The sequence below is a fragment of the Lutra lutra genome, chromosome 2 (genome assembly GCF_902655055.1).
Source record: "Lutra lutra chromosome 2, mLutLut1.2, whole genome shotgun sequence".
In the NCBI taxonomy this organism is placed as follows: Eukaryota; Metazoa; Chordata; class Mammalia; order Carnivora; family Mustelidae; genus Lutra; species Lutra lutra.
In genome coordinates, this window is record NC_062279.1 from 143923955 (window position 1) to 143951107 (window position 27153).

A 27153-nucleotide genomic window follows, 5' to 3' on the forward strand; every position below is an offset into this window, starting at 1 on the left:
CCAACCCTACACACCTGAGTTTGGGGTTTGGTGTGAGCACTGCCTGCTGAGCCGATTCCGAGTGGACAATACGCTCGGCCCTCCCCGGTGGGGACGTGAATTCGGCCACGGGCTGTGCAGCCCCGCAGCCGGTGGGGAAGTGAATTCGACCAGGGGCTGTGCCGCCCGGCAGTCCCTTAGCCTCGCAGCCCCACAGCCCCACAGCCTGCAGTCCCGCAGCCCGCAGCCCCTCAGCCCCGCCCCGGCGTGGCCCCGCCCCCTCCTTTGTTTCCCCGGCCCCGCCCCCTGCGCGCGGCTCCCTCCCCATTGGTCTGGGGGCGGGCCCCGAGTTTGGGGCACCGCCGAGGGCGGAGCGAAGGGGCGCGGGGGTGGGGGGGTGGACGTGTGCGCTTGCGCGGTGCTCCAGCCCGGCCGCAGCCTGGCGCCGGCTGCTGCTCTGCACGGAGCCGGAGCCCGAGTCCGATCCCGAGCCGGAGTCGGGCTGAGGCGGCGGCGGAGGCGGCCCCGCCCCAGGGCTCCATTGTTGCGGCGGCCGCGGCTCCTCCAGGTGCTCGGCTCTGTTTCGTTCGGCCCCGAGCGAGTGCCGCCGAGGCGGTGGCCTGAGGTGAGGCGGCGGGGCCGGACCGGACCGAGTCCGGGACCGGCAGGGGTCCGGGGTAGGGCGAAGGGCCAAGGCTGGTGTGGGTCCAGGGACTGGACGCGGGTCTCGGGGCCGGACGGGGTCCGGGGCGGGAGAGGGGCCAGCACCTGTCGGGTCCGGGGTCTGAACGGGGTCCGCGACGGGCAGGGTTCCGCGGCCGGGGGAGGGGCCAGGGCCGGTGGGGGTCCAGGAGCTGGAGAGGAGTCCCGGGACCGGACCGGGTCCAGGAGCTGGGTGGGGGTCCCGGGGCAGAGCGGCCGGGCTGGGCCTGGAGGAAGTCCCAGGTGGCAGGAGTCCCGGGCCCGGCGGGGATCCCGAGTTGGGCGAGGTTCCCGTTTGGGTGGGGGTCCGCGGACCCGGCCGGGGTTTCAGGGCTAAGTGGAGGTCCAGCGGCCGGACGGAGTCCCAGGCGGCAGAGCTCCTGGGGCTGGACGAGGGTCCTGGGTCGGTGGAGGTCCCAGGCGGCAGGGACCCGGGGGCGGTGGGGGTCCCAGGGGCGGGTGTGGCATGTCCAAGCGGGACCATCGCCGGGTCGCTGCCGGAGGAGGCGGCCGCCGCCCTGAGCGCTAGTAGGATGGGGACCAGGACTGGCCGGGTCGTCGCGCATCCGGGGGCCCGGGCATTGTCTCCGCTTGGTGGGGCGCACCGAGGGGGCTGCGCGCCCGCTGCGACCCTCTGTGGACCCGCGCGTGAATGCGCGCGCGGTGCTTCTGATCACTCAGAGTTGGGGGGCACTGTTTCGGTCCCCGCTCCCCGATGGTGTGGCTGGTTCAGTGTGTCTGTGAAGGTAACTCTGCGTGGGCCCTTGCGCGTGGGGAATCCCAGACCGCATGCGAGTGGGAGAGACTGTTTTCGTCTTCCTTACCCCCAGGGTGTGCCTGGGTGTCTCATTGAGGATGACTGCATGGGCTCTGATTGTGGGGGTCCTGGCCACCCTGAGAGTGAGAGGCTCTTTCTCTTGCTCCCCAGCCCCATGATTGGTTAAATGAATGCGTTGCCAACCGTGGCCGTCCATGGGACGGCGCTCCTGGTGTCCTGGCCACCCTGCGAGTTGGGAAAGTCTGGCCCTGTTCCCCTTCTCCGGGCTTGTAGGGGTGTGATCCACCACCACTGCCCGCCGCCCCCCACCCTGCGCCTGTGCGGGCTTGCGGGCGGTGGTCTGTATGGTGAGGGGGGTCCTTGTGCATGTAGTGGAGCCTGGCAGGGTGTAGCGGGTTGTGCATGGGGGCGCAGTTGGCCTGGTTAGGACAGCTGACTCTCTCTTTTATTGTTTTTTTGTTTTGGTTTGGTTTTTTGCCAAATGAGGGGAAAGGAGAGCCGCATCTCAGGGCTGCCCTTCTCCGGGAACCCACCCCTCTCCGCGGCCCCGCCCCAGGCCAGGGGAATGGCAGGGCTGTCACCGGCCAGGGGGACCACGCGTCAGGCCGCCCCATTTCCTGCTGCACTGTGAGAGCCGGCTCTGATTGGATGGAGCCCAGCCCCTCTGCCCTGCGCTTCTTGATTTCTTCCGTTAGGATTGGGAAGAAAAAAAAAAATCTTTAAAGCCAGATTTAACTTTGCAGGGTTCAGTGCCTGGAGACTGGAGGAAACTCTGGCAAGAATTTGGCGGGCTGGAAAATGCATTTGAAGGAGGAGAATCCACACCCACGGAATGAGGCCAAGGCAGTTACAGTTAGAGGTCAAGTTGACAGAGGGATAAGGAGAGTGAGGTTGAGGATGGCGAAACTCAGATTTCAGCCCGATGTCAAGACTTGATACTGCCTTGCAGGCTCTTTATCTTTCAGCCACTTAAATAAAGGGGAAACACCTACAGTGTCTCAGGGATGATTCTCTTCCTTGGGGATCTCAAAGTTGAACAAGGCGGCCTCTTCCTTTTAGGATGTTTTGTTCTGGTCCAAGATAGAAGACTGAGGCATAGGCAGCAGTAGTTCTAATATCCAAATATGGTGGTTTGTTTTGTTCACAATCATTGTATCCAAATGTCGTGGTTTGTTTTGTTCACAATTGTTGTGAACAAGATGGTGTATGAGTAACAGGAGTGCCAGACAAAAATGAAATAATGGAGTTGTTGCTTTTATACAGTCCAGACTTAGCATGGAGACCCTCCTCCGTGTTCAGCTCTTCCCTCTCCCCCACCTACAGCTGCTGTCCTTCTAGGTCGTCTTACCCATTCTTACCTGTCGGTTTCGGTGACGCCTGCTCTTGGAAGTCTTCCCTGAAATCTTATGTCCTGCCCTCTAGAGCTATGGTCTTTGAGGACAGGGTGGTTAGCTGTAGTGGAGTGATAAAGATGGGCACAGTTTGTATCCAGAGCTGAGAAGAGGCATATTTAAATGGGAGGGTGTTGTTTGTTTGTTTTTCCCTATACCATGGTTCCAGATAGTTGATGTGATTTATTTCTTCACCATTCTGTGATTCATCAAGTCTCAGAATGGTTTTTAGAATAATATTTGTCGTTACTTCCTAGTATTTCCTGCACGAGCGAGTACAGTGTTCTTCATTAGCATTCATTTGGTCTCATTCTGTCTCCAGAATTCAAGGTACTGTTGGTTCCTGCAAAGCTACCCGTTCTGGGTTTCACTTCCTTCACCTTTGAGAATCTTAACATGGGGGAAGAATCTTCTTAGTCCTAAACCTTTCAAGCTTTTAACCTAATAGAGCAGAGGAAAGCCCTCGTAGCAGGAGTGTAGACATAATGGAGATCTGTGAAAATACAGATCCAGAAGTAGAAGTTCTTTTCTTTTTCTTCCAGAAGTTTAGGTGCGTGGGTGTACACTTTGTCTCAAATGTAAGGACAGTAGAATATGATGGAAACTGAAGCAAATTTCGAGATTGTCTTGCCTGTTCTTTATAATTATGCTGTTCTTGCAACATCTGCATTGTATCAAATTGGTTTGATGTTTTCCTTAATGAAGTCATTGGGTGCAGAACTCTGGTCTGGAGCATTTCGTTGAACTTTTGAGTGTCATATGAAGGCGTCCAACTGTGGGCTTCTGTACGTCCCAGTCTCTCACAGAGTTTTTTTATTTGGGGAGTCTGAAATAAGTGGAATTTGGAGAGTGCCTTGAGTAGGTGTGTGTGACTTTATATGATGGTTTAAAGCATAGTTGAAAATTGTTGCTTGCAGAAAATTATGTCCTATGTTCAACGGCCTAAAAGGAAACTCCGCTTCTAAGGAATATAGTAATAATCCTTTAAACTATAAATCTCTCTCTAGTTTCTCTGTTTCGTAAGATGGGAATTTGGCGGGCTTGGTTTCCTGAAAGCCCCATGTCTGTCTGTAGAAAGGATAGGTAGTTTTCTCTGCCATTCTTATTTGAGTGATTGCAGGGATTAAAAATAGGATAAACCGTCTGGTAGCAATACCACCGAATTAGGATTTTCACTTAACTCAGTAGGAGTTTTGTCCTTTTTTTGGTTCGCATCCTTTCCTAATTAAAAAAAAAAAAAAAAAAGTGCTTTGTTACATGCTGTACGTGATTTGTTTTGTTCACAATTTTATTTTAGGAGAGGCCTTCAAAAACTCAGCTGGATCTTCTTTGTGGGTTTCTTAAGATGTTTTGATATTCCCACCGAAACTTAACCAGTTAATGCTTTTTCTGTATGGAGATGACCATTTTGTTCATAGCTGGCTGGATCTTTATATGGTTTCAATGAAAAGGGGTCTCCCATGGAATAGAATGCCTGGGGTTAGAGATGGCAGAGCTTGGACTCTGCATTTCAAAGCTGTCCTCTCTTTTTCTTTGACCCAGGATCCCTAACATGAAGCCTCATTCACCTGCTTTCAAGGATTGATGGCGCTGCCGCTGCTGCTGCTGCTGCTTCTTCTTCTTCTTCTTTTTAGGATTATGATATTTTATAAAACACCTTTTTCTTTTTCTATTTTTGTCTCAAAGTCAGTCTTTGGTGTTTTAGCCTAATTTCCACCCCAAGCCCCATATCACCCACCAAATGGATTTTCTTCTCCCTTTTTAATTTTAAAGTGCTCATCATGTATATGCCTGTTATCACAGGCTACCTCAAGATCTTTTTGCCTGTTGGCAGGATATAAAGACAAGTGACATAGTGACGACCACTCCCTTTGGTTCTCTTGGGCAGGAGATGTGAACTAGACCCCCACTCCTGGTAGGGATTCGTGAAGTCCAATTGCGTCTTGAACTTCAGCTCCCCCAGCGGTAAAAAGGAGTGAGCTGTTAGTTATGCCTCTTCTGTGTAGCTCAAGAGGTTGTTCTGGGGATGAAATGAAATCAGGGACGTGGTGCAATTTGTTAAGTTGTAAAATAGTACGTTGCCCAGGATTTTCAAAAAAAAAAAAAAAAATGCCTCATGTGCAATTGAATGAACCCAGGTTGTTCTTAGATCTCTAAAGTTTGGTCCTTAGTGGGTGCTTCATTTAGGATTGTTTTTCACCTTTCATTGGCCAGTGTGCGGCCATGTCATGTGGAGTCACCGTTAATCCTTTGTGAGCGGGACGACAGCACGTGTGGGATGTAGCCTTTACCATCTCTTTAGGCTTGTGGGATCCCATGTGTGCTCCTTTAATGCATTTGAGCAAGGTGTGGGGGCAGGCAATAGGCATTCTGAGGTCAAGGTCAGCCAGCGCTCACCAGCTCACATCAGAGCTACCCGGCTCGAGGGAGCAGCGGGCATCAATCAGCTCCAGGGTTTCTCGAGCCTTCCCCACTCTGGCCAGCCCACTCTGGAGAATGGGCAGTACTTCCCAGGGTCTCTTTCTCTCTCTCCTGCCTTTGCTTCCTCTCTGTCGACTGCTCAGTGTCTCTGAGCTGCGCCTGCCTTCGCGTGGAGGGGTACAACGGCTCATAAAACACAGCACTTCTCCTCTAAGAATCCACCTTTTATGCACAGATATTAAATTATACCATCATGCAGCTCAACAAACCTTAACATGGGTTACCTGTGATGCGCCCAAGTCCCATGGTAGGTGTGGACATACGATATGGGACACGGTGACTGGAGCATGAAGGGCAGGGGTCTCCACGGTCCAGGGGGGAGGGGCAGGAGACCTGGGCGTGGTCTCAGCATGGTGCAGTGTAGTGAGTGTGGCCAGAGGTCCAGAGGAGAGTGTGGAGGCTGGATTGGTATGCACAATCCAACATTCATTTCCTTCCCTGCTGCTTAGAGTTTATTGGGCAAGACAGGTGTCCGCAGGTTTCTAAGTTGAAAGGCAGGGAATTACCCCAAATCTAAACTTTGCAGAAGGTTCTGGGCACTTCTCAATTCCCCGAATCTGCATTTGTCAGAACAGATCTCTAATGTCTGGACGGCCGTCACTGTCTGTCGATGCAAGTCACTTTACTCTTTCTGAAGGTCAGCCGGGGGACAGGCACTCTGCAGGGTGTTTTCGCCTGTCCCACTGTATGGGCGCCTGTGACTGCTGGAACAAAGTGTCACACGCTGAGTGGCTTTAGAATGACGTAGATTCCTTATCTTACAGTTCTCTAGGTGAAAAGTCTGACTCTGGCCTCACCCGGCAAAAAACAAGGTGTGGGCAGGGCTGCGCTCTGTCCTGGAGAATCTGGGGAAGAATTGCTTCCAAGCTCGTGCAGATTATCAGCCGAATATAGTTCCTGCAGTCGTTGGATTGAGGCCCCTGTTTCCTTTCTGGCTGTCAGCTGGCGCGCCGCCCACGGCTCCTAGAGGCCTCTTTCTGGTCCTTGCGCACAACCCACCAGGCCCAGAACCAGCAGGGACCCCCAAAGCCTGCCCCAAGCTCTCTGACCTCCCCTTCTGCCACATCTCTTCTACTTGGAGAAAGTTCTTGACTTTTAAGGGCTGGTGTGATCTGATGTGGCCTACCCAGATAACCCAGGATAACCTTCCCATCTAAGGCTGATGGCAAAGTCCCTTTGCTGTGAATGTGACATACTCATGGGTTCCAGAGTTAGGGACATCTTTGGGGACTGTCATTCTGCCTTCCACAGTTCGCTGATCCATTTATGACAGCAGCCAATGAAGTTGTGATCGTTACCCTAATTGATACATAAATTAAGGAACGCACCAAAATTTTAAGCCGATCGATAGGACCATTAAGATCCCTATTAAGTGACAAGATGGTTCTGCTTTGCTGTTGAGCTGTGGGTGTGATTCATAGCCCTAGAGATAAGTCAGTCAAAGGCATAGTAACTTTTGGGCTTTGGGCTACTTAAGTGGTCGACTCTGATCAGAGAAGTTTTGCCAAGTCAATAGAGGAATTCCTCCATTAGAAAAACCAGCCTTGGGGTGGGGGTCTTGCCTTTTCAAAGTTTACACGAAGGACTCTGTCCTTATGGGGTAGAGAGTGCAGGATTCCACGTCCGTTTCTAGAATGGAAACAGCTGAGTCAACCCAATGGGGATTCGCATTCCTGAGTTTTAGAGAGTCTGTTTCAAGGCTGAGGCAAAGCCTAGTAAACAAAGTTTTCACTTTCATTGATAATCAGGAATGAGGTACACTGGCTGGTCAAGGAGACAATTGGTGATGATCACCAAGTATTTAAGACCAAGCGTGACCTCATTTGATCATGTGGCTGTTTTTAATCCTTTTTCATAAGGATTTTTTTTCCCCTTACAACAAATGACAAGCTCTGATTCGAAATAAACTTCCTGTAAGAAAGCAGAATCTAGAATTCTAAGACTTTCCAGCTGGCCTCCAGGAATTTATGAACTGCCTGAGACCCTGGGCAAACATTTTGTTTGTCCGTGCCCGTGTGTGTGTTTAGCGGGGGAGAGGAGTTCCAGCTTTGCCATTCATTTTCAACGGACGGGGTTGAGTTCTGGAAGGCTTAACACACCACTCAGTGTGATATTCCTGCCGCTCAAGTATCAGATTTTGTTTAAAAATTTAATACTCGTTTTGAACAAAGTTCTTCTACAGGCCCATACTTTTAAGAGTCAAAAGTTCTGTGAGACTGAGAACAAAAACACAGCAATCACCTACCCCGCCCTTCTCCACCCTGATTCCTGCTCCTCAGAGGCCATCATTTTAAAGTTTCCACTCTTTCCTTCAGATTTGGTGTTTGTGAAACATCCTACTATTTAGAAGCCGATCTGGGTCCTTTATCCTATCGTCTCCTCCCGCTACCACCTCTTTCTGCCCTGTCCTGTGTGTGATTACGTTAAAGGTTTTGCTGGAGAGTTTAGCAGCACTTAGGACAACTGTGGAGATGTTATTCACAGCTGAGATGTTGGGTCTATTTTGATTACATTTCCTTTCTTTTTCCTAGAGTTTGTTTTGCCTAGTGTTCTTTGTATCTGTCGTTTATTCACCCCTCACCCGACAAGTGTCAGTCTCCCCTCAGTACATCCACACCCACCAGGTAATAATTCTTCTGAACTTCCCATCCTGCTGCCTTTCCTCTCCAGTGCCTGCCTGCTAGGCCTGCTGTAACTCTCCTCCTAGATCTTCCCCATCACCCTGAGAGTTTCTCTCTCTTGGCTTAAGCAAGATTCCTCCTTTTTTTAGTTTTCTCTCTTACTTTGGTGGAGCATACCTACTAATAGCTGTCGAAGATATATACATTTTTTGAGATCTTGTATAATGTTGAACTATTTCACTCTCGCATGTAATTGACCATTTGTCTGAGTATAGAATTCTGGGCTAGAGGGGCACCTGGGTGGCTCAGTGGGTTAAGCCTCTGCCTTCGGCTCGGGTCATGATCTCAGGTTCCTGGGATCGAGCCCCGTATCGGGCTCCCTGCTCAGTGGGGAGCCTGCTTCCCTCTCTCTCTCTCTCTCTCTCTCTCTGCCTGCCTCTTTGCCTACTTGCATTCTTTCTGTCAAATAAATAAATAAAATCTTAAAAAAAAAAGAATTCTGGGCTAGAAATAATTTTCCTGCAGAATTTTGAAGACTCTGCTCAGAATTCAAGTTCCAATGGGACAGTCGATGTGTCCAAAGCCTTTTCTTTGTAGGTGACCCACATATTCCTTTGCATAATCTTTTAGACCCTTGTTTTTCCTGGTGTTTGGAAATTTTGTGATGGTCACATCATGATGGGGGTCTTGTTTTTGTTCCTTATGTTGGGCACTTAGTGGGCCTGCCCCATCTGTGGACTCCTACCCTTTATTCTGAGCTCACATGCCCCTACCGGTCTTCTGCACTCTTCTATTTACCTACTTCTTTGTCTCTAATTTCCTTTTTGGAAGATTTCTCCAGCCTTTTCTCTAAACCCTCCTATGACTTTTTATTGCTATATACATTTTTTTTTTTTAGTATTAGGAACTCCTTTATAGCCCCCGAAAATATATGTTTTTTACCGTACCATCCTTTCTGGTTTTGGGGATGTGGTCAGATGTGGTTTTATTGCATTAGACATCCTGGAAGAAAGGTTTATTTTTACATGGCTTCTCAGTTTGATTATCTAACAAAGCCTGACATATCTGATAGTAGTTTCATGACACTACTGCATTCTGAGAGAAAAACTCCCTTTCAGCCCATTATCTGTTTTTCAATATGAAAAAAGAAAGGTTATCTTTCAGTCCTTGGAGGCATGAGACATAGTGTTTGTATGTTTCCAAACACCCTCTTCAAACACATTTCTTTCCCGTCCATGCATGTCGCAGCTAAATTTTGCCCTCCGCTTCATAAACCTAAGCACGTCCATTCAGTACTCTATGTGTGGCTGCCGTCAATGAGTTCAGAGTTTGGAAATCCTTGTGTCCTTTTACTTGACCTGGCACACTCCTAGTTGATTGTGCCCGTATGTATGGTGTGCGGCACTGCTGGTGGCAGGCAACCTTGAGAAAGCTCCTTTTCAAGGTCTTTTTTTGACCATAAAAAATATTGGGAAAAGAAAAAAGAAGGAGTAGTAATGCTGGATTCTTGTTCTGGACCCTAGGTAACGGTGTCACAAACTAGGGGTATTTTTAGCCGTTGTGGGTAGGGCAAGGTTTGGGGCTGTCGGCTAGTCTGGAACTTTCTAGCATAAGCAGTGTACAGAAATGGCTTCTTGGGAGCAGGACACAGGCCTCCTGGTGGTAGTGGGGTGTTTGATGAAGACCTGTGTGACAGATGTCCAAAGAAGAAAGGAGAATGCAGGAACCCTACATGGAGAGTGGCTCTTGAAAAGTAAAGGGTTTTCCAGAACATTTAGAGCACGCAATTCTCAGTTATGTTAACTCTCTGATGTGGAAACAAAAGTGAAAGTGACAATCAGGGTGAATCTTGAGGACACTTGGCATGATATTTTCTTGTGAAAATCCCCTCTTCCCAATTAATTCAGATTTGTATATTGGGAGGTCCTACATAAGTTATTTGATTTTTTTTTTTTTTCTCCAGGTGGGTTATTTCAGTTTTCCTGTTCTGGAGGCGTGACCCTCTATGTTAGTCCTTTTAGTCTGCTATAGCAGAAGACCGAAGACCAAGTGGCTTGTAAACCCCCAGAATTTAAATCTGGAGTTCTGGAGGCCAGAAGTCCAAGATCAGTGTTGGCCCATTCAGTATGTGGCATGGACCCTCCTGGCTCATAGATGACATCTTCTTGCACTGCGCTTGTGTGATGGAAGGATAACAGGGCGCCCTGGGGTCCCCTTTATAAGGGCACTAATCCCATTTAGGGTGGCTCTGCCCTCATGACCTGGTGGCCTCCTGAGGGCCCTGCCTCCTAAGACCATCCCCTTGGGGGTTCAATTTCAACATAGGAACATTCAACATAGGAATTTCAACATTCGGTCTGTAGGACGTTTGGAGAAGCTCGGGGTCCTGTATCACTCCCCCATCCCTACCTCTTCTGTGGGTTGAGTGCTTACTGTGCCCAAGGCACTGTGCCCAGCACTTTCCATCCGTACCTTACTTTGTCTCTGTAGCCACTCTGTGGGGTAGGTCATGTCCCCATTTTGCAGGCAACAAAATAAGATGAGAGTCCTGGGGACTAGAGTTAGCAGTCTGCGTGACGTAGAAGAAAAGCTGGTAATGCTTTAGGAATGATCCCCATTGACTAGACTTAGTGTGGGGATCACGTCCCGATATACACATGTAGCAAACCCTGATGTCCTATCCTTCAGACTCATCCCATTGTTGTTTGTCAGTTGCATCTCAGTTTAAATACTAGAGAGGAGGAGACACTGAATAACTTGCTTAAGATCCCATGGTAAGCGGAACTCAAATGTCAAGGCCAAAGCCCGGGCTCCTGACTCCTGACTCCATGCTATGAGGCTTTTTTATCTGCTTGGGCTCCTTGGTGGCCTGGCTGAGAGTTGACTGATGTGCCCAGGACCTGTCATAATAGAGCTTTTCACGGTGCCAGCAACTCCTGCTTGGCAGCCCTGTGGCTCTTGCTGCCTTTGACCTTCAGGGTGCATCTTGGGGTATGGGTGTGTCCTCAGTGTCCGTGCCCCCTGCACTCCCTGTGTCAGCCATGTGGCAGTGAGCATGCCTCGTCTGGGAGCAGGAGTCCCAGCCTAGGCGGCCTGTCCAACTGTGTGGGGAGAGGGGCAGACGTGTGTCGATTGGCTCTTGGGGCTTGTGACAAATGCTGGCAGAGGCGGGAACCAGATGCTCTGGGACATTATCAGGGGTGGGGGGGGCATGGTGCCCCAGAGGATGTGGTTTGGAGGTGGACTGTGGAGGAGCAGTGGGGTTCCCAGAGGCTTTCTTGGCCCTCTGAAGATTCCAGGCAGTTGGTCCGACTTGGATGGCTTTTCCCGAATTCACAGTATTTTTAGTGCAGGGCAGAAATGGACCAGAGCAAGGGAGCCTTCTGTGTGTCATGAATGTGGTGAGTCTTCAGAGTCTAGCAGATTGGGCCAGCCTGGACCATGAGAGAAGAGCCTGGGCCACCCACCCGGCTGGATACCTGTCAGGCGAGGCCCAGAGGAGGTCATCATGCCTGGACCCCGCATGCCAGCTGCCCCTGAATTTGGGGGAGTACAAAGGAAGCTGTTGTACTGTGCATGAGGGCCACCACCTGTGACATTTAGCCCGCCCTCTGGGTGCGTTAACCTCAGAGAACAGAGGAGTCCTACCAATCCACACCCGGCCTCCCTGACACTGAACCATTCCTTGTACCACCGTGGAGGGCATTTCCGAAGCCTCCAGATGCTGGCCGTCTGTCGGCTGCCCATGGAGCTTGGGGAGAGCAGCCAGGGGTGATGGCCAAGACACGGGCCCCTAGGCCTGGGCTGGCATCTGGCCCTGCCACTTGCTGATGAGCCATGTAGAATCTTGGGCTCGTCTGTAACTTCTGTGAGCCTCTTAGATGATGTGGAAACACAGCCTTCTTGGTTAGGGGATCAGGTGTGTGAGGCAATGAACCTGAAGTGCTTTGTGTGCGCAAGGTGTGTGGACTAGCGGAGGGTTGCTGAGTGCGATGGCATGGCTGGAGTTATTGGGGGTAGTCACAGCTTTGACTCGGGTGCACCCTGGTGGAGAATGTCACCCAGCCTGGGGATAAGGGCTGCAACAGCGCAGGGGCAGGCGTGGGAGCCTCTGACTTGCACAGCGAGCATCGGCACAGAGCCGTGGGATCTGTAACTGTTGGTAAAATTTGCATTCCTGGTTTGCAGCCACCTGCAAACCTGAGGACCTCCTGGGTCGGATACACACAGCTCATGCTGGATGGTTGGTGCAGCCTTTCCCGAGCTGCTGGAGGGGCAGCACATCCATGCTGGGTGAGGGAGCCCAGGCTGCCCAGCACCGTGTCTGAGCTCAAGCTCCGCAGGAAAGGTGCCCGGAAAGGCATGGGCGATTGAAGTTTTGTTTGTGATTCTGAAGCGGATTTAAGAGGGAGTGAATAGAGCACACCCGAGTCTCCACCCGAGCTTGGAGAAATCACTTCAATTATGGATCAGTGAGTGTGAGTTAGAACGGCCCATACCTACGTTGCAGAGTGGACACAAATGCTGTGTTTTGGTGATGCTCCAAGAGTCTGGGTGCCATCGCACATCATTGATGGAAAGGGGCCTGAATGAGGGGCCATCAGCCTCATTCTGAAGCATCTTAGTGTTCTCCCTGGGGGACAGGGGGCCGGGATGAGGGTGCCCACAGTTGGGACTGTGTGTCAACCGCTTTATGTACAAGCTGAAGAGTAATTACCATTTTTATTAAAGATGAAGACAGATGGATGCCTGGGTGGCTCAGTCGGTTAAGCGGCTGCCTTCAGCTCAGGTCATGATCCCAGCGTCCTGGGATCAAGTCCCACATCCGGCTCCTTGCTCCGCAGGGAGCCTGCTTCTCCCTCCGCCTCTGCCTGCCACTCTGCCTGCCTGTACTCTATCTCTCTGACAAATAAATAAATAAAATCTTTTTTAAAAAAGATGAAGACAGAAGCTTAGTGGCGTTAAGGGACTTTCTCAAAGTTGCACAGTTGTTAAGTGGAAAAGTGAGATGCTGACGAACTCTGGGGCTTAACCCCAAAGTCCTTGAACTTGCCTCAATACTCGGTCACTTCCATGGCGGTGAGGGAGGGACTAAGAACCCCAAAACATGGGGCTTTGTGGAAAGGGTCTCCAGACTTGGGACATGCCACATCACGCTTCCAAGTTACAGAATGACCCTGGAAAAAAGCCCCTGGTTTAAGACTTTTCTTTGTGGAAGTAGATAAAGAGCAAACATATGTGAAAGGTAAAGCTGTGTACCCAGCGCCGGCTGGAGCAGGGGGGTCAGCCACCTGCACTTGGCAGAGACCCAGAGGCAGGCAGAGCGGTGGGGAGGGAAGCTTCCCAGAGGAGGAAAGGGGGCTCTCCGGTGAGCCCGACGGAAGGGGCCGTCCCATGTGGCTGGTGAGGGGAGCGGGTTTGGCTTTCTTGGGTTAGTCCTGAGTCCGAGGCAGGACAGAAACCAGGGAAGGTGTCTGGTATCAATCCAGTCCTGGCCGATGGTCACAGAGGTCATTGTTGGGTTCCTGGATTGTCCTTTGAGACAGTCTGTCTGTCTGTCTTCCTGCGGATCTGGCTTCTAGCAGGCAGGTTCCCTGCATGGATCTCTGTGGGTGAGGGGCCAGTTCCCTGAGTGGATTGCTGCGGATAAGGGTCTGGGTTGCTCTGGGTAAGGGTCTCCCTGTGGGCTGTGTGTCTGTTCGTTGTCTTTTTGTATATCTCAGTCTCTCATCTTTCTCTTACCTGTAACAGTATTAAATGCCAGATATGTCAGAAATTTTGTAGCTGTCATATGACCCCTGGAGGAATTTTTTTACATTGACATTGACATCACTGACTGTAAACTGTGGGACCATTACCGCCAAGATTTACAATAGAAAAGCTTCAATAATGTCCCCTTGGTGTGGTTACAAGATTCATTCATTGTTATAAAAATCTGCTCTTGTCCACGATTGGGTCTTTGTCATCACTTTGTGGTTAGTCCATTCCCCTGTGTTTCTCATCTCCTGTGCCCTTCATGGTTGGTCTTGGCTTGTCCGCCTGGTCAGTGAGGTTGAGTTTTGTCACCTTGATTGGTACCAGGGTATTGAACTGTGGGTCAGTCCGCTGATCGCACTGATTAACTGGGATGCAGGGAAATGCTCTAGCGTTTTTGGTAGCAAAGCAGGGAATAAAAGTCCGTGTACCTGCCAGTGTGGTTCAGGGAAGGCCAAACATGCCCCCCAAAAGGAAATATTTTTATAACTGATTTTCATATAGCTCTGCTTCTCGTTCTTATAAGCACAGAAATTTTAAGTTGGCCTTTACATGTTAAATAAATGTAAACAATAGTGACTTGTTGGGGCGCCTGGGTGGCTCAGTGGGTTAAGCCGCTGCCTTCAGCTCAGGTCATGATCTCGGAGTCCTGGGATCGAGTCCCACATCGGGCTCTCTGCTCAGCGGGGAGCCTGCTTCCTCCTGTCTCTCTGCCTGCCTCTCTGCCTGCTTGTGATCTCTCTCTGTCAAATAAATAAATAAAATCTTAAAAAAAAAAAATAGTGACTTGTTGACATACAGATTGCCATTTTTCCTATTCATTCATTTACTGATTCAACATGATTGACAGGACACTGTTATGGGCCTCCCAGCTTCAGCGGAGAGCTTGCGTGCAGTCTGCACGGTGTGGACACACCATGAGAAGGTGGCCGTCTGCGAGCCAGGGGTAGAGCTCTCTGCAGGAGCCGCATCGACGGGCACCGAGATCTTGGACTTCCAGCCTCCTGAACTGGGAGAAATCAACTTCTGTTGTTTATGGCCCGAGATGATGAATATGGACATGGTTTAGACTACTGTCATCTGTATAGAAGTTGTATGTGCTAGTAAAATAAAGCATGGGACTTTGTAGGTGGAGACAGCACAGTGATCCCAGGCCTAGTACCGTCGCTCAGGTCCTCCCAATGACATCCTGTCTATATTAGGACAGCTTCTTCATCCCTCTGCACCCTACCCCACATCAGGAATAAATCATGCATGGTGTCCTGCTCTTAGCATACCTCATCTGTACAAACCCCTTTTGTGATTTTCCGTTGTTAAGAGAGGGCAGGTTCCTTTGCTTGGCATTCAAGGCCTTCGTGATCTAGGCACCGTCTACAGGTTTGGGCTCATCTGTCTCTCACTGTCCGCCAACCTTGCCCTCCAACTGGTCATGTGAGCCCGTCTCTGAAGCCCAGTGTAGGAGCTACACGTAAGACGCACACTCTCCTGCCTCTTCCAACCTTGCCCATCCTTCGAGATGTGAAGTCCTCCCTCTCCACGACTCCCTCCCAACACTCCGATTAAAATTGCTCCAGCGTCCTTACAACTCTGAATTATTGAATTAACACAGTGAACTGTGGGTTAGCTCTTCCTAGGTACCTTAGTTCTTGTATTGTCAGGTTAGAAATGTTTGCTTCGGTCCTGGACTTTGACCATGGGACCTGAGCAGTACAGTAACATTCAAAGGGTGCTTGAGAGCGAAAGGGGTCTCCCGTAAGCGCATGACCGGCTGCGTTTGCATCCTTGAGGGTTTTCTGAGCATGGTCAATTTATGGATAATTTTGTCTGCTTTAAAAAACAGATGTCGGTGTAGTGAACACTATTATTCGATGTTGAGATTGTTCCCAGTCTTTTGGAACAAGAAGCCATGCTGCGTTGTACATAACCCCTGTGTGGGTGTGTGAGTATGTTAGCGAGATGGTTCTAGAAGCGGGGCTGCCGAAATTCTGATTGGGCAATGCTAGGTTCCCGTTCATCAGGGCTGGACAGTTTAATCCTCTCTATGTCAGTGTCTAAGGTGCCCATTTCCTTCCTCTCGACAACATGGTAAGTCCTCAGGTTGTTCTTTGACAATCTAATAGATAGATTTAAAAAAAAAATTAGGCCTATTTTAAAAAGTAGGGGACCGAAGCTAAGAGCAGTTAGGGAATTTGCCTGGTCTGCTAGAGCTGGCGAAGCCATGACTTGAATTTAGCCTTTTAAATTTCAAAATGTGTTTTCTTTGGAGGCAAGCTGGCATAAAATATACATTGCCATTGACAAATTAATAAGTATGTACTCTTTACTCCTTCTCCTGGAATTACAGGCCATGTGTGTGTGTGTGTGTGTGTGTGTGTGTGTGTGTGTGTGTGTGTGCGCGCGCGCGCGCGCACGCGTGCGCGCAGAGGGGATTTTCAGAGTAAGAGAATTTTTTTATTGAGACTAGGACAGTCCTCTGCAGATGGTAAAATAACATTAGTAGGTTCTTCTGATTTTAAATCTCAAAACATATCTAAATTGTCTTGACTTCTTGGGGCGCTTGGCTGGGTCATTCGGTGAAGCATCTGCCTTTGGCTCAGGTCATGATCCCCAGGGTCCTGGGATCCCACGTCCGGTTCCTGGCTCAGGAGGAAGTCTGCTTCTCCCTCTCTTTCTGCCCTTCACCCACCTCATGCTCTCTTGCTTGCTTGTGCTCTCTCTCTCTCTTTCAAATAAGTTCTTTAAAAAAAAATTGTCTTGACTTCTCAAACCTTTGATACAGATTGATTCTAAGAGTGAAGTCTAGGCCATTCATTTGAGGGGTTCCAGCTTCTTGGTAAGAGAAAGGGAACCTTGTTAGGAACAGGTTCAACTTGTAGCAGCTGTCTGTGTTCAGTAAATTATATTTTCCAAGTGACTTACAAGATTGTTTTAGGAAGCAAGTACAGTTGAGCAATTAAATTTGCTCCCTTGATGATTCAATTCTCTTTTTCCTTCTTTCTTTTATCCAGTCTAGTGACAGCCTAAAATCTGCCTGTAAAGCCCCTTGGTTTCGCCCCCAGATTGCCCAGCATGCTATGAATTTAGTCCCCAAATAATTGTGCATAACAATTCTGATATTGTCCAGCTTCCCAAAATATGAACTGAACAATATAATTCATATACAAACTTACTATGTGATTGTGTGTGTAAATGGACATTTACTTTTTTTTTTTTTTTGGTAGGAATTAAATAATACTGTTTAAAAGGGACTTTCTGACAAATTCCAAATAACCCTCCTGTTCCCAAAGTATGGACATTTTAGACCCGTACTTAAAGTGTGCGCACTGTTTTCTGGTAGCTCTGTTTTAGCGATCATGTTTCCAGTGTTGTAGATCTCTCTTGAATTTGCTCATTGGACTTAAGTTTTCTACTCAGGTGAATTGGTTTAGATTTTTTTGGTTTGTTCTGCTCACTGAACTAATTATAATCTGTGTGTGCTCCCTTCCCCATCAGCTACATTCTCTTTGGGACAGATTGTCTTAAGTCATGGAACTTCACTGTTTTTTCCAGCAATGGGCATTCAGGACTCTGGGCCAGGCAGTCCCAGAGACATTGTGCTTACCCTCTGTATCGGGGAGGACTTTCAAGGCCCGCAAAACACACGAATAGTTGGGGCGCCTGGGTGGCTCAGTTGGTTAAGTGACTGCCTTCGGCTCAGGTCATGATCCTGGAGTCCCGGGATCGAGCCCTGCATGGGGCTCCCAGCTCCATGGGGAGTCTGCTTCTCCCTCTGACCTTCTCCCCTCTCATGCTCTCTCTTACTGTCTCTCTTTCTCTCTCAAATAAATATTAAAAAACAAAAACAAAAAACGCACACACACACACAAATAGTTGTTGTGAGACTGCACACCCATACTCTTCTGGGAGTCAGGAGACCTGGCTCTGCCCCACTTCCAGCGCTAACTCGTGAGTTAGCAAAGGCATGTCCTGTCCCTTCCCGGATCCATGTCTTTGTAAGCAGAATGGCGATGGCATGTGTTCTAAGGTAACTTCCAGCATAGTGATTACTGTCCTGTTGTCTGCACTTTACCGAGTGTGGTGGGAATGACATTGCGATCCAATTTCAGACACAGAGGGGCGAGCTAGTGGCACTGGGCAGGTGCGTACCCTGGAGGAGTTTGGAAGGCTGGTGCCAAGTCCCTTAGAGTGGTGGGTGGCCCCAAACCTCCCCACTGTTCTGAGGAAGACACATGCAAAAAACATGAGGTTGCTTAGAACAATGTCAATCCCCAAGTCTTCGGTGAGGCCACAAGACAGATGGTGGAGGGACGGTGGTCTGTTTGCACAGGAGTTGGGCCCGTGGTGCACACGTGCATGCCAAGCCTGGACTTGACCCTCAGGTCCATCTGCTTCGTCTTCTCTTTGCCCTGCTGATGCAACCAGCTTCTCCAGAAAAGTGGCGGTGAGTTCCTCCGAAAAACTCTACAGAAGGAAGAGATGCCCAAGGGAAATAATTTAGATCATTAAGTGAGACAATAAGCAAAAGGCGAATGATCTTTTCTCACTGTCTTTGGGAGCAGTGACTGTTAGTATTTGGTGTGTTTCCGTCCGGATCTTTTCCAGTGTACACACAAATAGAAATGTACCTTTTGGAGGGATTCTTTTAAATAAATAGTATTTGGTACACGCTGCTCACACGCGTACCCCAGTGGTATAGAGAGACATCCTTCTGTGATGAGCCATGTGGATCTAACTGGCTCTTTGCCTGTGGAGTGCTGGGTAATCGTAGCTAAGGATAACTGACCTTTCCTGAGCATTTTAACATGCCCGGTCCTTTATGCTAGGCTCGGTTCTCGAACCGGGTCATGTGATTTTCCACAACAGCCCTGTGGGTGAGTGTGGGTGCTGTTTGCACTTTTCCTTTTACAAATGAGACAACGGTCATAGAGAGAAGCCTCCCGCTCTCGCTCCCGGCATTGTTTCCAAGAGGGATGACACATTCGAAAGGATTCCTGTTGAGTTGAAGTGACAGGACCTTTACTCACTGCGGGAATCATTGATTGATCACATTCTGGGTGCGGTGCCATCCGAGTTGCTTTCCCTCAAAGTGTGTTTGCGACGGAGTAGACAAGAGACTGCCAGGTGCCCGGGGGTCTCCTGGGGTGTAAGGGTTACAGAGAGGAGGTGGCTGGGTAGCCCTTGGGACAGCCCTTTTCGCTACACACTGCCCACCTCTTGTACACTTTTCTGAGATCTGGTTTGGGTTTTATAATGGCTTGTCTGACACTGAGTGGCCCTTGTTTCAAACCACCCGAGTCAAGGTCAGTGCTAACACCCCTCTAGTTCTGTGTGGGAGGGGGGTCACCCGGAACTAGACTGCCTCGGAGCGGCTGCGAGAGTTTGCCGCTGGCTGTGGTAGGTCAGACTCTCCTGCTCATTCCCACTTGCAAACAGACGTTTCACTCGGCCCTGAGTTCGGATGCAGGGCTGGGGGTCGGGGCAGCGGGGATCTGGAGTGCGATGGTTGGCACACATATAACACCAGCATGGTAGGAAAGTTTCACAAGATGTGGGAGGAGCACAGAGCACTGGGGCCAGGTGCTGGAGGTCATTGAGGCGAGGTTGTGACGGCTTCGGCAACAGAGCAGCATCGGATGTGTGGCCACGGCTCTGGGTGCCTGCTGAACGCCCTCTCTGCTGTTTGGGCGAGTTTTATTTGGGTGTCTCCTGTAGAGAAAGCATGACATCAGCGTTTGCCACCAAGTATTTATAGCGGTCGGTACCTCCTATGTGGGTCACTTTCTGTGCTGTGGTTTCTTTAAGGAGGTTGGAGCTGTCCTACCCCAAGCACACTGCCAGCCCATCTCAAGGTGTTGGTGGTTTCTGAACACCAGGGGAGAGGCCATTCTGAGCAGAGGAGGCGATCCCCCCTCCCACTCTGTGGGGTCTGATGGTCACCCTGGGGAGAGGGTGGGTAATGAGGGCGGTAATCTCTCACCTCACCTCCGACTGCTGTTTTGTTTTTAAACATTTCTTTTTTACAATTGAGCAAGTGTTTTTCCTTCTTTCTTTGATGTTCTCTGCTGATGGCATGCAGGCAGAGGCTGGGGAAGTGAAAAAGAAAGCTTTTACTTCCATGGGGTGCTGAGGCTAGCCCCTCTGATGGAGGGGGTTACCGTATGCCGGCCGGCCGTGGGAGGCCGCTGGGCACGCATTCACTTTCAGCTTCACTGGCTGAGAGAGGTGGTGTTTATCCCCCATGAGTGACGAGGGTGGTTAGCTCCACGCGGTTGCGGGATCCTGCCAAAGTCGCACAGCTGGGAAGTGGCGAAGCAGAACCAAGCACTGATGATCTGACTCAGACAGACGCCCCGATTCCATGGGCTCTTAACTCCTGGAGGTCAGAAAGCCTAACTTGGGCTGGAATGGCCATGAAGTGGCCACTTTTTCATATCTTTGTCATTGACCCTAGATGTTAGTGTGAACGACACGATCCTGCCTTCAGTGAACATGAAGTATTTGTATATTTAATGTCTAAATTTCCACCCTAAGTCTGACGGTAGACAGAAGCACACGTGTTTTCTGTCCCGCCTCAGCTATCTGCGGTCACGGCCTTTCTTCCCCCAATAGTTGGTAAATGAGATCCTAATCAGTAGACACACGTGCTAATTGTTTTTCTTATTATATGTTGTAGCTTGTTGTTTAGGCTTATCTGTGATGCTGACCATAGAATCTGACCCCATAGGCGGAAATAGGAGTTTTACAGTAAGAATACTCAGAGCTGTGATTTTTCAAACCTTCAAGCTGGACATTTTACATTGCCCAGTATAGAACTGGAATTACAATTTCACAAAACAAGACTTGCCTGGGAGGCGGGTGTGTGCTGGCCTGCTTCTCTCCCCATCAGAAAGCAGATCTCGTTGCCAGGAGCCCTCGGACACCCATGGGCAACCCAAGAAGCCCGGACCTAAGTCTCACCGTAAACATAAGTCCACTCAAAGTGCATCGTGGACTTAAATGCAAGATGTAAGGCTATAAAACTTGGAGAAGGAAAACCCTGAAACCTTTGAGATTCAGGGCTTATGTCTGGAATGTGTAAAAAAATTCTCAAAAGCAGTCACACAAACAGTGCAATTGGGAAACGGGTCAAGGACACGGAGGGACGGTTCATCGCAGACGATGAGTGAGTGGCTGGGGAGCTCACGAACATCATTCAGCTTCACTGGCCATTAGGGAAATGTGACTCTAACCCCGATGACAGGGCCCTGCAGGTCTAGGAGAGTGGCCCAAGTAAGACACAGCGACACCACCAAGCGCTGGTGAGGGTTCAGAGAAGCTGGGCCCCTCGTACGTGGCATCTGGGAGCAGAGGACGGGACCACCACACTGGAAAACCGGGGGGCAGTTTCTTAGAAAACTGAACATGCAACCACCCTGTGACTCAGCACGTGTGCTCCTGGGCGTGTGTCTCGGAGAAATGAAGGCCTGTGTCCACGCAGGACCCTGCACGTGAATGTTCCTGGCAGCTTTCTGGGGGGAGATCCGGAACCTGGGAACACCCAGACATCCTCTGAGGGGCGTCTGCCTGAACAGTGGCAGTGGCCGCTGCGTGGGACACGACTCCGCGGTGAGAAGGAGAGGGTTACAGACACGTCATGACCCGGGTGGGGCTCCGGAGAATTAAACTGAAGGAGAAAGAGGTAACCCCAGCGAGTCCGTGCTTTCGGGTTCTGTTTATGGGATGTTCTTGAGATGACAGCATTACGGAAATGGAGGACAGAGTAAGGTCAGGGCATAGGAGGCGGGAAGGAGGTAGGCATGACTCTAAGGGGGCCATGGTGGCGGCGGGGGAGTGCCGGTGGTGGCAGAATGTTCTGTATCTTGCCTGCGTCCGTGTGAGGATCCTGATATGACATTGCTCTGTGCTTCTGCAAGAACATTACTGCTGGGAGGGGCGCCTGGGTGGCTCAGTGGGTTAAGTCGCTGCCTTTGGCTCAGGTCATGATCTCAGGGTCCTGGGATCGAGTCCCACGTCGGGCTCTCTGCTCAGCAAGAAGCCTGCTTCCCTCTCTCTCTCTCTGCCTTCCTCTCCGTCTACTTGTGATCTCTCTCTGTCAAATAAATAAATAAAATCTTAAAAAAAAAAAAAAAGAACATTACTGCTGGGAGAGATTGGGTAAAGAGTACCTGAGATTCTTCCATATTTGTCTGTAAAGCTACAGTTATTTTGAAATACAAAGTTTAATTATGAAAAAGAAGCTGGTTGTGAAGCATTTCCTTGTTTTCATCACCCACCGGAAAACTCTTCTAGGGAACTGAAATGGGAACCTTTTTTGCTTCTGAAAAAATTATTTATGTTCTTGTAAAACCTGTTATATGCATGTCATGAAGAAGTCAAATGATGCTGAAAAACACACAGATGAATCGCCTAAAACTCGTCCTTCGAAAATTACCGTAAAGGTAAATTTTTAAAATACAGTAGTGTTTCCTTCGCCACACCTTCATTTGTTCTTTCCTTCCGAGCATGGTCATGGCTGTGCTTGTCCTCATTTTGGCGTCAGGAATTCCAAGCTTGGGGACTTCGCATGTCTTGGTCAAGGTCAGGTACCAAGTTAGTGTCCAGAAGCAGAACCAGCCCCCAGGCATCGTTAATACCTTGCCTGGGGCTTGCCCTGCCTCTGTCCCCTCCCTCGTCCCCCAATGTGGTCCTCTGGCCACACACCACTGTCACCCGGAAACATTGGAAATGCTCCCACCTTTGGAATCAGGATTTTTTTTGTCTGGTAAGCCCTCCGAATGATTCTAGAGGGTGGGAGGTGCCAGGCCATCATGGTGATGCATGAGCCATGCGCAGGGTACCGTGATAACTGGGAAATGGAAACACACGTCAGCCTCTGTTTCCGCTGTTCCCTCGCAGTCCTCGTGTCTGTCTTGATTCTTGGATTGCCTACTCATTTGCACCACATGCCTACTCTGTTCCCTTGGAGCTTCCAGGTATTGAGTGGGGCCCTGCAGCGTCTGACCCAGCATCTGGCACACTTGGGCTCTCAGCTAGTTGTTGGCCCATTGAGTCCATGAATGGAGAACTGTTGTGGGTGACCGCCTGGTTTCTGTCCCCACCTCCAGGATCTGATCAGCAACCCAGTGGTCATTTCTGCCCAGCTTCCTTTCCTTTCCTTCCTCCTGTTGTCCCTTCTGCAGATGTCCCCTCGTGTGTAGTCTGTGCTAGACTCTGGAAATCCAGTTTGGTTCAGCGATCCTCACTGTGGGGTGCCCGGGCTTCTCAAATAAAACATACACGCATTTCTCTTCCGAAAAGCCTGCTTCTCCTGCCCAGTTTTTACTTGGGTAATGAGATCCTTACTCATCAGTCCTTCAGACTAGAAGTGCCCTCCTCGTTCCCCTCCCTCTGGCTGTCTAACCAGACTTCACCCACCTTGCTCTCTAGGGCTTGTCTGCTCAGTCCTGTCTCTACCCTTACAGTTCCGGCTTAGTGCCTCGACCTGGTGCTGTTGAGCAGTTACACATGTCTGTGATGCTTTACGGGTGACCAAGCCTCTCTACTATGCACTTTTAGAGCCCCTTTCATGCCCTCTGTCTGGTCAGAGAGCACCTCACACATGTCCTTCTCCACACGGCTGTTAGAAGCCTCCTTCCAAAGCGCAGACGGACTGCATGGTCCCATGTGAACTTTGCGAGTAAGCGTGTTCTCTCCATTGGAAGCTGGTCCCCCCTTGTCCCCACATTGCAAGGGTTTTGGAGGACAGACCTGCTTTCTGTGCTCCTGCGAGCTGGTGAGCATCCCCAGAAGGACCATGCGGGACGGTGGCAACGAGATCAGTTCTGGACTCCAGGCCTCGTGCCCCGGGTCTAACACTAGCTGGGCATCCTGGGGACAGTCACTGAGTTGCTATGGGTTTTGCTGTCACCAGCTAGACAATGGGTATAATGAAACATACCGTATTACACCAGGGTGCTGAGAGGTGCATACGCGGTGCATGGTGGCGAGGCTTGGCTGCCCATAAACATCACAGACATGGGGAGTGATGCCGTGCGAACAGCTCTCTGGGAATAATTGTATGAAACTCTGAAGCATGTCTGTGGTTCCGGCTGGTGATACCAGTGAGCCCCTGTGTCGTACATCCTGTGTCATGGGGGGAGGGGTGTTCTGTTTTATTGCTGAGTTAGAGCTGCCCCAGGGGACTCTCCCCCAACCCCCCCCCACGTTGGCCTAGAGAGAGGAGGCTCCTTCCTGCCTACATTTGCTGGCATGGCCCGAGTGCTTTAGGGACGGGACCGTGCAGTGAGAAGTGGAGAAGAAAGCTGTCCTCACCGCTGACAGCCAGTCTGCCTTCCTGGGGGAGGAACTGAGGGGAGTCCCTCCGTCGTAACTTGCCAATGCCCATCCGAACCCATCTGCCCACAGAAGTGAGCAGAAGGACAAGTCCAAGATCTGTTCCAGACCAACGGACCACGGTAGCCCTGTGTGTTTGTGACCTTCAGGGCCTCATAACAGCCTGTGACAGCTGCCAGGACAGGACAGCCATCTGGGGGACGTGTGGGTGGGTGGACAAGGGAGCCTCCAGCCACGGCACTCCTGATCCCGTCCCCTCACCTGTCCCGTGTGTTCTGCGCCCGGTCCGCCTGGTTGGATGATTGCTTTGCTCTCTGCTCCCAATTCAGATTCTAAGGAATGGGGAAAGGGACTTGGGTTTCTTACCTGGTTGGTGGCAGAAATCCCATTTATCCCCGTTGGAGCCTGGAGCCTACAGTGACACCTGCATGCTTGCTTTCCCTGTCATCTGCTGGTAGCCAGACCGGGACTGGGGAGGAGGCAGGCCATGCCTGACAGGACATCACTCTGGGGCCCGGGCCAGAGTCCCCAGCCCCTTGACTCCGGGCTGCACCATGCTTTTCTGTTTCTCTGCTTGGTAAAACGGTAAATCTGCCTTGTAACCGAGACCTCCTTCTGGGGACGGGTGCGTGTGGAATGTGGCGAACAGCCAACAAACTGAATTTCTCATCTCTGCAGGCCTCTCGCAGCTCAGTTAGTTAAGCCTCCAGCTGCTGACGGGGAGGATCAAGGAAGTCGTTTGTACATAAACCTGTATGAGAACATTTTTTCACTGGGGGTTTCTTTGATTTGAACTGGAATAAATCTCCAACCTTAGTTTCTTTATCCTAAAAGCAGAGTAGACTGTAAATACTTTTTAGGGGTGGGTGGGTAGTTGGTGACTCCTCTTACCCAGCCTGGATCCCTAGTGCTTAGAGTCCCAGCGAGCATTTGTCCAACAGAGCTGAAGGGCGCAAGCAGTGGTTCCCAACCCTGGAGTATGTCCGGGGCCGGGCGGGGGCTCTGGGAAGAGCAGGTATGCTCACTGCACAATATTCAGATAGGATCTCCAGGAATGGAGCCCGGGAACCTGTAGGTCTGAGAAGCTGCCCAGGGGATTCTTTTTTTTTTTTTTTTTTTTTTTAAGATTTTATTTATTTGTCAGAGACAGAGAGAGAGAGACAGCGTGGGCGAGCACAGGCAGACAGAGCGGCAGGCAGAGGCAGAGGGAGAAGCAGGCTTCCTGCCAAGCTAGGAGCCTGATGTGTGGGACTCGATCCCAGGACACCGGGATCGGGACCGGAGCCGAGGGCAGCTGCTTAACCCACTGAGCCACCCAGGCATCCCTGCCCAGGGGATTCTGATGGACTGTGAAGGTTACGAACCTGAGTCCAGGGTGAGTGGGAGCTCCAGGCTGCACGAGGCCCTCCTGCTTTCACTGGCTTACACCGGCTTTGGGTACTGCGGGGCGAGTGACAAATACTGTGCCAATAATGCCATACCCTGCAAATGTCTACCCGCTTTCCAGTTTATTCCAGTGTCTACCCAGTCTGCTTTCTCTTTACGGAATCGTTTGGCAGTTAGTTTCACAGAACTAAAGCCAATCCGGTCTGATTGGCCCAAGACGATCTTGGGTGTGAAATGGTCTGTATATTTCTTGTAGCCAATCGTATGGGCTTTCTGCTGGACAGCTTGTAAATACCACCTCTTCGGGCAGGGCTGCGGAGGCGGGCTGCCTGGGTTTTGACCGCGGCGTAACCTCGGGCAAGTTTTAGAACTTGGGCGAATCTCGCTTTCTTCACCTATGAAATGGGATGAGAGGAGCCATTGTCATCTTCCAGGATTGTTCTGAGGTTTAAATACTAATGTATCTTTAAAGCGTATACCTTGCTGCCTGTTCCTAGCACATAAGTGCTCGGTAATTTTCACAATTTTCTTAATGGAAATACTCAGAGCTAATAAATTTGCCCAAGATCATTCATCTGTAGCCCTTGAATCAAAGATGTCTTTGGTCTTAACTGGTAGGGTTAATTCATCCCTTGAATATCGGCCTCAAGAGTACCTTGAATTTCAAGCCAGTGTAGCCAGGGGATTTCCTGATTGGAACGTTGCCCCCCAAAAAGCTGGTTTCAATCTGTATTCATGCACAGTCCTGGAGGTTTATTTGTTTCTTTGGTTTCTTCTCCTGAACCCGGCTCCGTGGTGACGTCTGGCATGCAGGGGGTCATCGCACTGCGGCTTTGTTAGCTGCCGAGGGAACGCGATCACACGCTGTAGGAAGTGTGCGTTATCTGCCCTCCAGCCGGACCCAGTGCGTCATCCTTCAGTAGCCAGGGCTCATTCTCCTCAGCTCTCCCACCAAGCCTTGTCTCTTCTTCTGTTTCCCATCGGACTCCAAGGTCCATCTGAACAGGAACTCTGGTTCCAGGCACAGCAAGGCCATCTGCACTCAGCAATGTCCAGCACATATTAGGTGCTCACTGAATACTTAGCAAATGAAATCTAGGAGAACACAGGATAAGTCCACAATTTAAGGTTTAAGTTGTGTGGTATGAAATCTGTATCCACATTGTTAATGCAGATATAAAATGTTTGAGTAGGGGCACCTGGGTGGCTCAGTCAGTTAAGCCTCTGCCTTCAGCTCAGGTCATGGTTCCAGGGTCCTGGGCTTGAGCCCCTAGTAAGTGGAAAGCCTGTTTCTCCCTCTCCCACTCCCCATAACTATGTTCCCTCTCTCACTATCTCTCTCTGTCAAACAAATAAAATCTTTAAAAATAATTAAAATGTTTAAAGAGTTACCTTAGCTCATTCATCACTTACTGGGTATCTTATAGGCTGGGCATTGGGGATAGAGGTAATTATAGCTGATTCCTGCTCTCATGGAGGTGAGGTCTAGGGCAGTGGACAGACATGTGGCTGCAGGATAAATGGGTGAGTATGATGATGGAGGGATACTCCATACACACCTGGGACCACTGACCAGTTTGTGCTTTATGGACACAGACAGTGAGTTGAAATGCAGCTGGAGTGACTCTGTATACCCATGCTTGTACAGTTGGTGGGAAGTGCCCACATACGTGCCAAATAGACTCTTGAATGGCCTTATGTGGATGGAATGGATTTGCCCAGGCCTTGC

The 27153-nt window shown here is 50.2% G+C and overlaps 1 protein-coding gene across 5 annotated transcripts in view; it reads left to right on the forward strand.

The window, feature by feature from the left end:
- The first annotated feature begins 333 nt into the window (after nt 1-333).
- The window catches only part of AFAP1 (actin filament associated protein 1), a 135056-nt gene continuing 108236 nt past the window's right edge, over nt 334-27153 (forward strand). For 3 of the 5 annotated variants that reach the window (XM_047718777.1, XM_047718775.1, XM_047718779.1), the window contains exon 1: nt 335-604. The gene's annotated coding sequence lies outside the window, so the exon portion shown is untranslated. Of the gene's footprint in view, nt 605-27153 lie in introns of all 5 variants that reach the window. The other 2 variants (XM_047718780.1, XM_047718781.1) reach the window with 2 other exon arrangements.